Consider the following 7,654-nt stretch of genomic DNA (forward strand, 5'->3'; position numbering starts at 1 on the left):
TATATATATATATAAAAGAATGAAGAGTGCATCATCTACGAATTCAAGTATTGAATACTATGATACATCATTATTTGAATAAAATAATCCTTTGATGGAAGACTTACATCTCCCACCACATCCCCACCACATCAATATATCTTCAAAACAAAAACTATATGTAAACAAAACATGATAAACCCTAATAACCCTCCATGTTATCTTCTTCCTCAACCTCCACTTAATCTGGAATACCTCACGGCCTATGCTTTCCTTTCGGCTTACACATCAAATCCCCAAACGTATGGTCATTCCCGTACCGACTCGGCGCCGACGGCGGCACGCGCAACTCTCTCGGCATACATCCCTCCACCTCCCTTCCGCGGAAGTCTCTCTCTTCCTCCTCCTCCTCCTCCCGAGCACGAGCGTTCAATATAGTGTAATGGGTAGTCTCAAGCTTGTACAATGGCCTGACGGCCATTGTTGGAGGAGAAGGGAGGAAGAGAAGAATGAAAAAGAAGAAGAAGGTGATGGAGGGAAGAATGTTAGCCATGTATTCAGTTTTGGTTGGAGAAGTAAAAGGAGGTTTGGCTTTTAAGAGGAGGGAGGAGGGGTCTTAATTAAATAGACTCGTGAGGACAGGTCAGCATGATTTCCTAACTCTCTATTGCACAGCTCATTGCATGCCAGGATTCTGTACTTTAAGGTGGTCGTGACCACCTTTTAATTTTTTGACATATATATTTTATAACTTTTTATTCTTTTAATATTTTTATTGGGTCATTATATATACATATATATAGATTTAGAAGGAATGACATGAGGTAATTATATGAGCTCCAGTCATCTCTCATATGCCTAAAAACTCGAGTATCATAACCTATATTCGAGAGGATTCGAACCCCTGACCCTACATATATATCATACAATTCTTTTGTAATTACATAACTTACATCAAAACTTTCATATTTGCATACATAACAGTAAAATCTTTAATATAATATAAGAATATTACAGTTTTACTTCAACTTTTTAGAAGTGAAGTATACATATTCAAGTATGGATTCATGACATTAAAATATTATAAGTTCAAATATAAAAATTTAGGTGCAGGTGTTTAAATATAAAAGACTAATGTGGTATGTATGTGAATTTTTTTTATAAATTGTTTGGAAGATTTACATGCGTGCCCCTCAATTCCTTTCCTTTTACATATGCAGCATAGAGCTGTCAATTTGGCTCGTTGTTCGTGAACAACTAGTGTTCGGGAGCCGACCCCGAAGTATAATTTGTTCCCTCGTGTTCGGCTCGAAATGGCTCAAAAAAAAATTATATAATTTTTTATATAACAATATATTATTTATATAAAAATATATTATATATATTTATGTTTAATTTTAAATCATAACACCTCATGTGAAAATGTGGTTAGTGTCTTCTTTTGTATAAACTTGATCCAGGTTCGAATCCCACACTTTACGTCTATTTTTCTCAATTTTAGTTTAACGAGCCAATTTCGAGCCGAACACGAACACAAATATTTAAATCAAGCCGAACACGAGCACACTGTTCACGAGCCGATTTCTAACACTAGCTATTTCAAACGAGCCGAGCACGTAGCTCGCTCAAGCTCGGCTCGTTTACAGCCCTAAAGCAGCATCCCTTTCCTATGAAAATATAGTGATATTTTTGATGTGATATATTGTATTTGGATGGTATAAAAGTAAAAAAAAAAACTAAAGTTGAGAGGTTAGATAGATAAATACATATAGAATTGGATGGAATACATGTAAATACCCCCTATTCTTATTTTATAGATAAAGCCGAGGAAGCTGCCCGTGGATGGTATTAATTGAAGTTTTTAGGGCAAAACGTGGGTGATGGTGAGGATTAATTTGTGAGCAATTCTCTCACCCACGTACACTGCAAACATATATATATCTTTTTAACAGCTTTTGTCAGAAGATGTATTAATTGTGCAAAATTATGTTTGCATGGGAAGATGATGAGTGCAATATATGAATTCATTGTTAATGAGATATGTGTAAATAATATTTAAAATATTTAGTTAATAATGAGATGGGGTGGTGAGTTTAGATGTTGATCATTTCATGAATGATGGACAGAAGGGAGAGATTTGGTTATGGCGCTGAAGTCGGCTATCTCTGATGTGGGAAAGTGTCAATCATTTGTGTGACTGATATGTTTCATTATATTTAAGGAGTTTATATTGAAATTTTATCGTTACGTCAAAAGTTTAGGATGCCAATTTATCTAACATGACCCAATATGTTATGATCTAAGTATAGCAATAGCTTATACAAGCGAGTATGCGATAAATTATTTAGCCAAACATCTATTTGAAAAGAATTTTCTTTATCTTGTTCAGACTGTCACAAATGTGAAAACACATATGCAAATAAAAAGAGAGTGAAACCAACCTCAATTTGTAGTACATAATTTGTGAGGGTGACACAAATTTAGGGCAAGATCTAGGGTTTCCATGATGGCGATAAAGTTGATGATAGCATGACTGAGTTTAGTCGTGTCTAATGGGCCACAACAATGACAGACTAATTTAGATGAGAAGAAATAAATGCAATTGATAAAATAAATGAATAAAAAATTATGTTAAAAAAAAATTGTTCTAAGCATATAAGATTAAGGGGGTCCTCAAGCCTAAGGTCTAGAGCATAACAATATTCATGGACCCTAAATTGTTAATATACAAGTAGCAAAATGTCATTCAATCAATGCTCTCAGTTTCCAAAAAAAAAGGGGGGGCAAGGTAGTAAGTTGAATTGAGAGACGAGGATTTAGACGAGGCAAACAAAATAATAAGATGATAATTGTGCAAATTGCAATCTCGCTCATGATTGAAAAATTTCTTTTTTTTAGAGAGGGCAATTGCCTTGTTGAGATGAAAAAATATTACTAGTGGATGAATCCGTATGTGGAGATGAGTATATTCAAAGTGTGCTCACTCGAGTACAACGCGAATACACCCAAATCCACACGTATGTTATCCGCATGTAATATTCTCTCCCCTCCTAAAGATGCGTGATTAATTAGAATTGAGGAGTATGATTCTTCTAAAAATAGAGGTGAAGATTGCAAAATCTCACATTTATTGGACTTTCTATCTCCCTCTTTAATTATTGTATAATACAGTATTAATGTTTCATGAATTGCCTCACATGAATGAAGCACCAATGATGCGAGAGACAATAACAACTTACTAACGTGTCAGCTGACTTGAAATAATTGCCCTCCCATTTAAAGTTATGCGGCTTTGAAACTTGTTATGTTTTTTCCTTAAAATACTCCCCTACTCCTAAAATCTGCTGCCTATCGTGCCAACAAGCCATTAAATTTTAAGCCTCAACACTAAATGTGATTTAATCCGAGACCAAATAAGTCCAGACCAAGCATTAATTGAAATGTTAAATGTTCTTTAAGTTTGGCATGCTTATGGTCAAATCGAACGATTGAGACGACGAGAGGAATCAAACGAACTTAAAATAATTTAGTTTTGAGGTCTTTAAAACACTTAAATGCTGAAAAAATGACAAGTTGAATGAATCAACATGATTCGTCTGATATAGTGTTTAGGGTGGTTGACTATATATACCAAAACACCCGTCTTATAAACTATAAATAAATCTCCATTCTCCACATAAAGGAGGGGATACCAAAACACCCGTCTTATAAACTATAAATAAATCTCCGTTCTCCACATAAAGGAGGGGATAAGATATAACTCGTGAAAAGAAGTGCACTTGAAGAGCCACCAATCGGTTTTAACCATTACCATGGAATGTTGTTGTAGTCACGAGCTACAATTGTGGTAGCCCAACTATGACTGTTGTAGTCCAACTACTATTATATAGTCGTGATGTCAGTTTTTATAATCTCGATATTCCCAATTCAAGCAAAAAAGCGAACTTTGTACTTTTAGTTTCATAATATATTATTTTGATTATGTTATTTGTCACGAATTTTATCTTATTGAGGGGCTATTCAAGCAATAAATTTGATTATTTCTTGCATTTTTATTTCTATATTATTTCTTGCATTTTTATTTAAAAAATATTAAAAATTTACAAAATTGAATAAAAAATTATATTAATTCAAATTATTTTTAATTTCAAACTAAAATTGAAACTATCCTTCGGCCAATCGAACCGAGTCTGAATCAAATAAATCAAATAAGAATATTTGATGATTAATTTTTAAAATTATAAAATGGGCATTTACATACATGTCACCCAATTCCTATGTATTTACATATCTAACACCTAAAATTTATTTTTTTTTACATTTAGATCACCCAAATCTTTTAGGCCACATTAACATACCATTATATTAACCTTTTAATCGTGTCATACCTATAAAAATTGAAACTTTAGGTCTATAATATGTAAATAAATAAGAATTAAGTGGTATGCATGTAAATCTTCCTTAAAAAAATTCACTGCACATCCCTGTTAGTATATTTTTGAGAACACCTATAGATTGGATTATCCAACCGCAGCTTTGTCAACGGACAGGTTAGTTGACCACCTCCCGAATAGTTGGAGATCGTTGTCAAAAGTCAACTCTGAAAAGTCAGATTAGCACAATGAGCGATGGCGCACGTGATCCTTGATCATGCTAAGGGAGCTTTGCTGGTGGGAAGTCTCATGCCTCACCTGTCCCAGCTAACTGATGGTCATCTTTCTCTGGGGGGAGTTCGAGGTTTTTATTTTATTTTATTTTACTTCATTCTCTTTAATCATATATTTTAGAAAGATTTTATCAATTGAGGTATTAATGATTTAGGGTTTAGGGTTTAGACGGTAGGTATAGAACTGATTTTATAGCTATTAGCCTCAGAATATTCTCACGCTAATCCGAAGCAAACCAGCAAGAAACAAAAAATAATACAGTAGAATAATTGGATTTCCACATACCTACACGGAACAAACACATGCAGCATAATGTGACACTTGTTTATTAACATAATTGATAAAATATATTACCAGCATATCTAAATAATGATATCAAATTACATTAAAGATAAACGTATAAGAGTGTTCAAAGTTCACAACTACAGAAATGGAAAGTCAGGTTAAACAGAAATGAAAAAAACATATAATCAGCCTGCATGACTCGGGAACATAAAAAAAGACGTAATAAAAATCCTAATCCTCCACCCCATTCCCCTCTATAGCTCATATGTCGCTTACCACGACAATCAAAACTCTTCGTCAAACATACTAGACTATTTGCAACCATCTGTTAACCTTCACGCATCTGTCAAAACTCTTCATTCATCATAACGACCCGTCTAACGAGCTCCTCATGCTAAGCCTGTAACGAGCTAAGGCCACCTACAACTGCACGAGAGTGCTTGACCTCAAGTTTTGTCCCCTTTACTCCTAGATCGTACCTTCTCCCTTTTTCTTCCTCTCCATCTGCCTCCACAACTCAAAATCAGACTAAGCGGTGGTAGATTGGCTACCATTGTTGTTGGCGAACGACGAGGTCTGGCTAACCATCTACCCGTGTCTCTCTCAAAGCTGTTTGTACTCCACTTGCACAATAAAATTCAAATATTAATTGACATTTTAAACAAGAATTTTTATATTAATAACAAACAAAAAATAGAAAAATTAAAAATTTTCAACTTACATTGACATGTTGAGAGTTGTCGGATACCCCCTGTTGTGTACCCTGGTGCCGATATGTGAGAACACACAACTCTGCAGTGGATGTCTCTCAGTTAAACTTTTTGGTTTGTATACATGATCTGATAAAGATAAGAGTTCCATACTAACATAAATCTATAAACTTCTAAATTTTGAGATAATCTTAGTAGTATTCGGTAGTGTTCTCCGTCATACGGTTTTGGTGGTTTGTCTGTTTTTCCCTATGACATTCCGAAGAGGCCCATGCTCTATTTAAATCAGCCCAGGTTTCCTCAACCACCCACGAGGGCCCCTGCCCCTTCTTACGCATTGTAGTGAACATATCCACGAGCCGATAAGGGTGCTGCAACATTACTATAAAGTATGAACCCATCTATACATAAATTAAGCTAAACATTGTTGGTTTTGTTGCAAAATTAGAATAACTACGATAAAAGTGTTTTCAAGTTTCACCAACTAAAGGACGACTAATTGTATTAGCACTAACATATCAAGTGTTATCTCTTGTCATGTGAGAAGTTGTGCACATAAAACAAACAATCGCTGAAGGGATGGAATGAGAGGAAAATAAAAGAGGCGTTTATAAGGAATATTTTTCTTATTTTTGCTCGTTTTCTCTCTTGGTTTAAACTTATAAGAACTGCGAAATCTTCATTTTGTCCTTGACATCTTTCTTATAATGTAATATACAAACAATAATGCAATAATCTATCTTTTCATATAGTCGCCCTAAAATTTTCAGTTATGTACAAATCTTTCAGAACTGAATTATTTACAGGGTTTGTCTCCTTCAATAATGTTGCTACGTGATTGAATCATTTTTTGGGCATGTGGAGAATGGATTTGATACTCAGAATTCTCAAGCTAATTGATAACTCCGTTTGTAAAACACATCTTTCCCACAAAGATTATTTTGCAGCATTTAATAATTTTAAACGTGCCTCACTGTTTGGTTCTTGAACATCATCAGACACACTCCCAATAATATGAGATCTCCCAGCATCAGCAATCGTATCTTCATACAAGCTAAAATTATGAACCATTTGAGGGGCATAACTTGATGAGGCTCCAACAATATCATACCAAACATCTGATTTAAACTCAACATATGCAGTCCAACACCAATAATCAGGTTCAAATTCATTACGGTATCAATCCAACTTCACTTCGTCAGACGTCAGGTAAGCTTGATTCTTGTGCTTCGTATAGTGGCATCAGAATCCGCCTAAATAGGAAATTGTGTTGCCGTCTGTATGAATTATTCAACACCAGTCAAAAACTCTTCAGTAAGTCATTTTCTTCCTGGATATAATCTGTTACACATCCATGATCTCATATTTCGAATACTCATTTGCATCATAGATGCAACTCTATAGATTAGTATGTCATTGCATCCTACTGATTGTCATATTTTTCATTTAAATCTAATAGATTGAGATCATTTTTTATACAGCATACCTCGGTCTTCTTAAATGCCAAACTATATGAATGCCTAGAGATTGGGTGGTATGTATGTTTATGATGGGCCCTTTACTGGCCCAATTCACCAAGAAATCCAATCTAACAGGTAGACGAAAAAGCCGGATTCAAGGGGCCCAGTACAAATGACGGAGGGGTGCCGAATTAATAGGTAGTGTGCCCCAGCTGGATACATTTGATCATGTACCAGCTAATTAATTGTATTTCTGTAGTACTGTACGTATTATATTAAAATATTTTGACACAAATTTTATTTTATTCTGATAGGAATGTGTTTGCTCATCCTCCACTTCTATGATGTAATTATGATAAGTCTATGTTATGATATATATAAAATTTAAAATGATCGATGACGAAGCGAAAATATAGAATGAGAAAATTTGCATCAGAAAAGAACACACTGATTTATGTGGTTCGGCAAATTGCCTACATTCACGGAGTTGCTGAGGATTTTACTAATTGAGGAAATTACTCTCCAATTACAAGAGCGAAAATAATATATATAT

Source organism: Phalaenopsis equestris, unplaced genomic scaffold (assembly GCF_001263595.1).
Source record: "Phalaenopsis equestris unplaced genomic scaffold, ASM126359v1 Scaffold000002, whole genome shotgun sequence".
Lineage (NCBI taxonomy): Eukaryota > Viridiplantae > Streptophyta > Magnoliopsida > Asparagales > Orchidaceae > Phalaenopsis > Phalaenopsis equestris.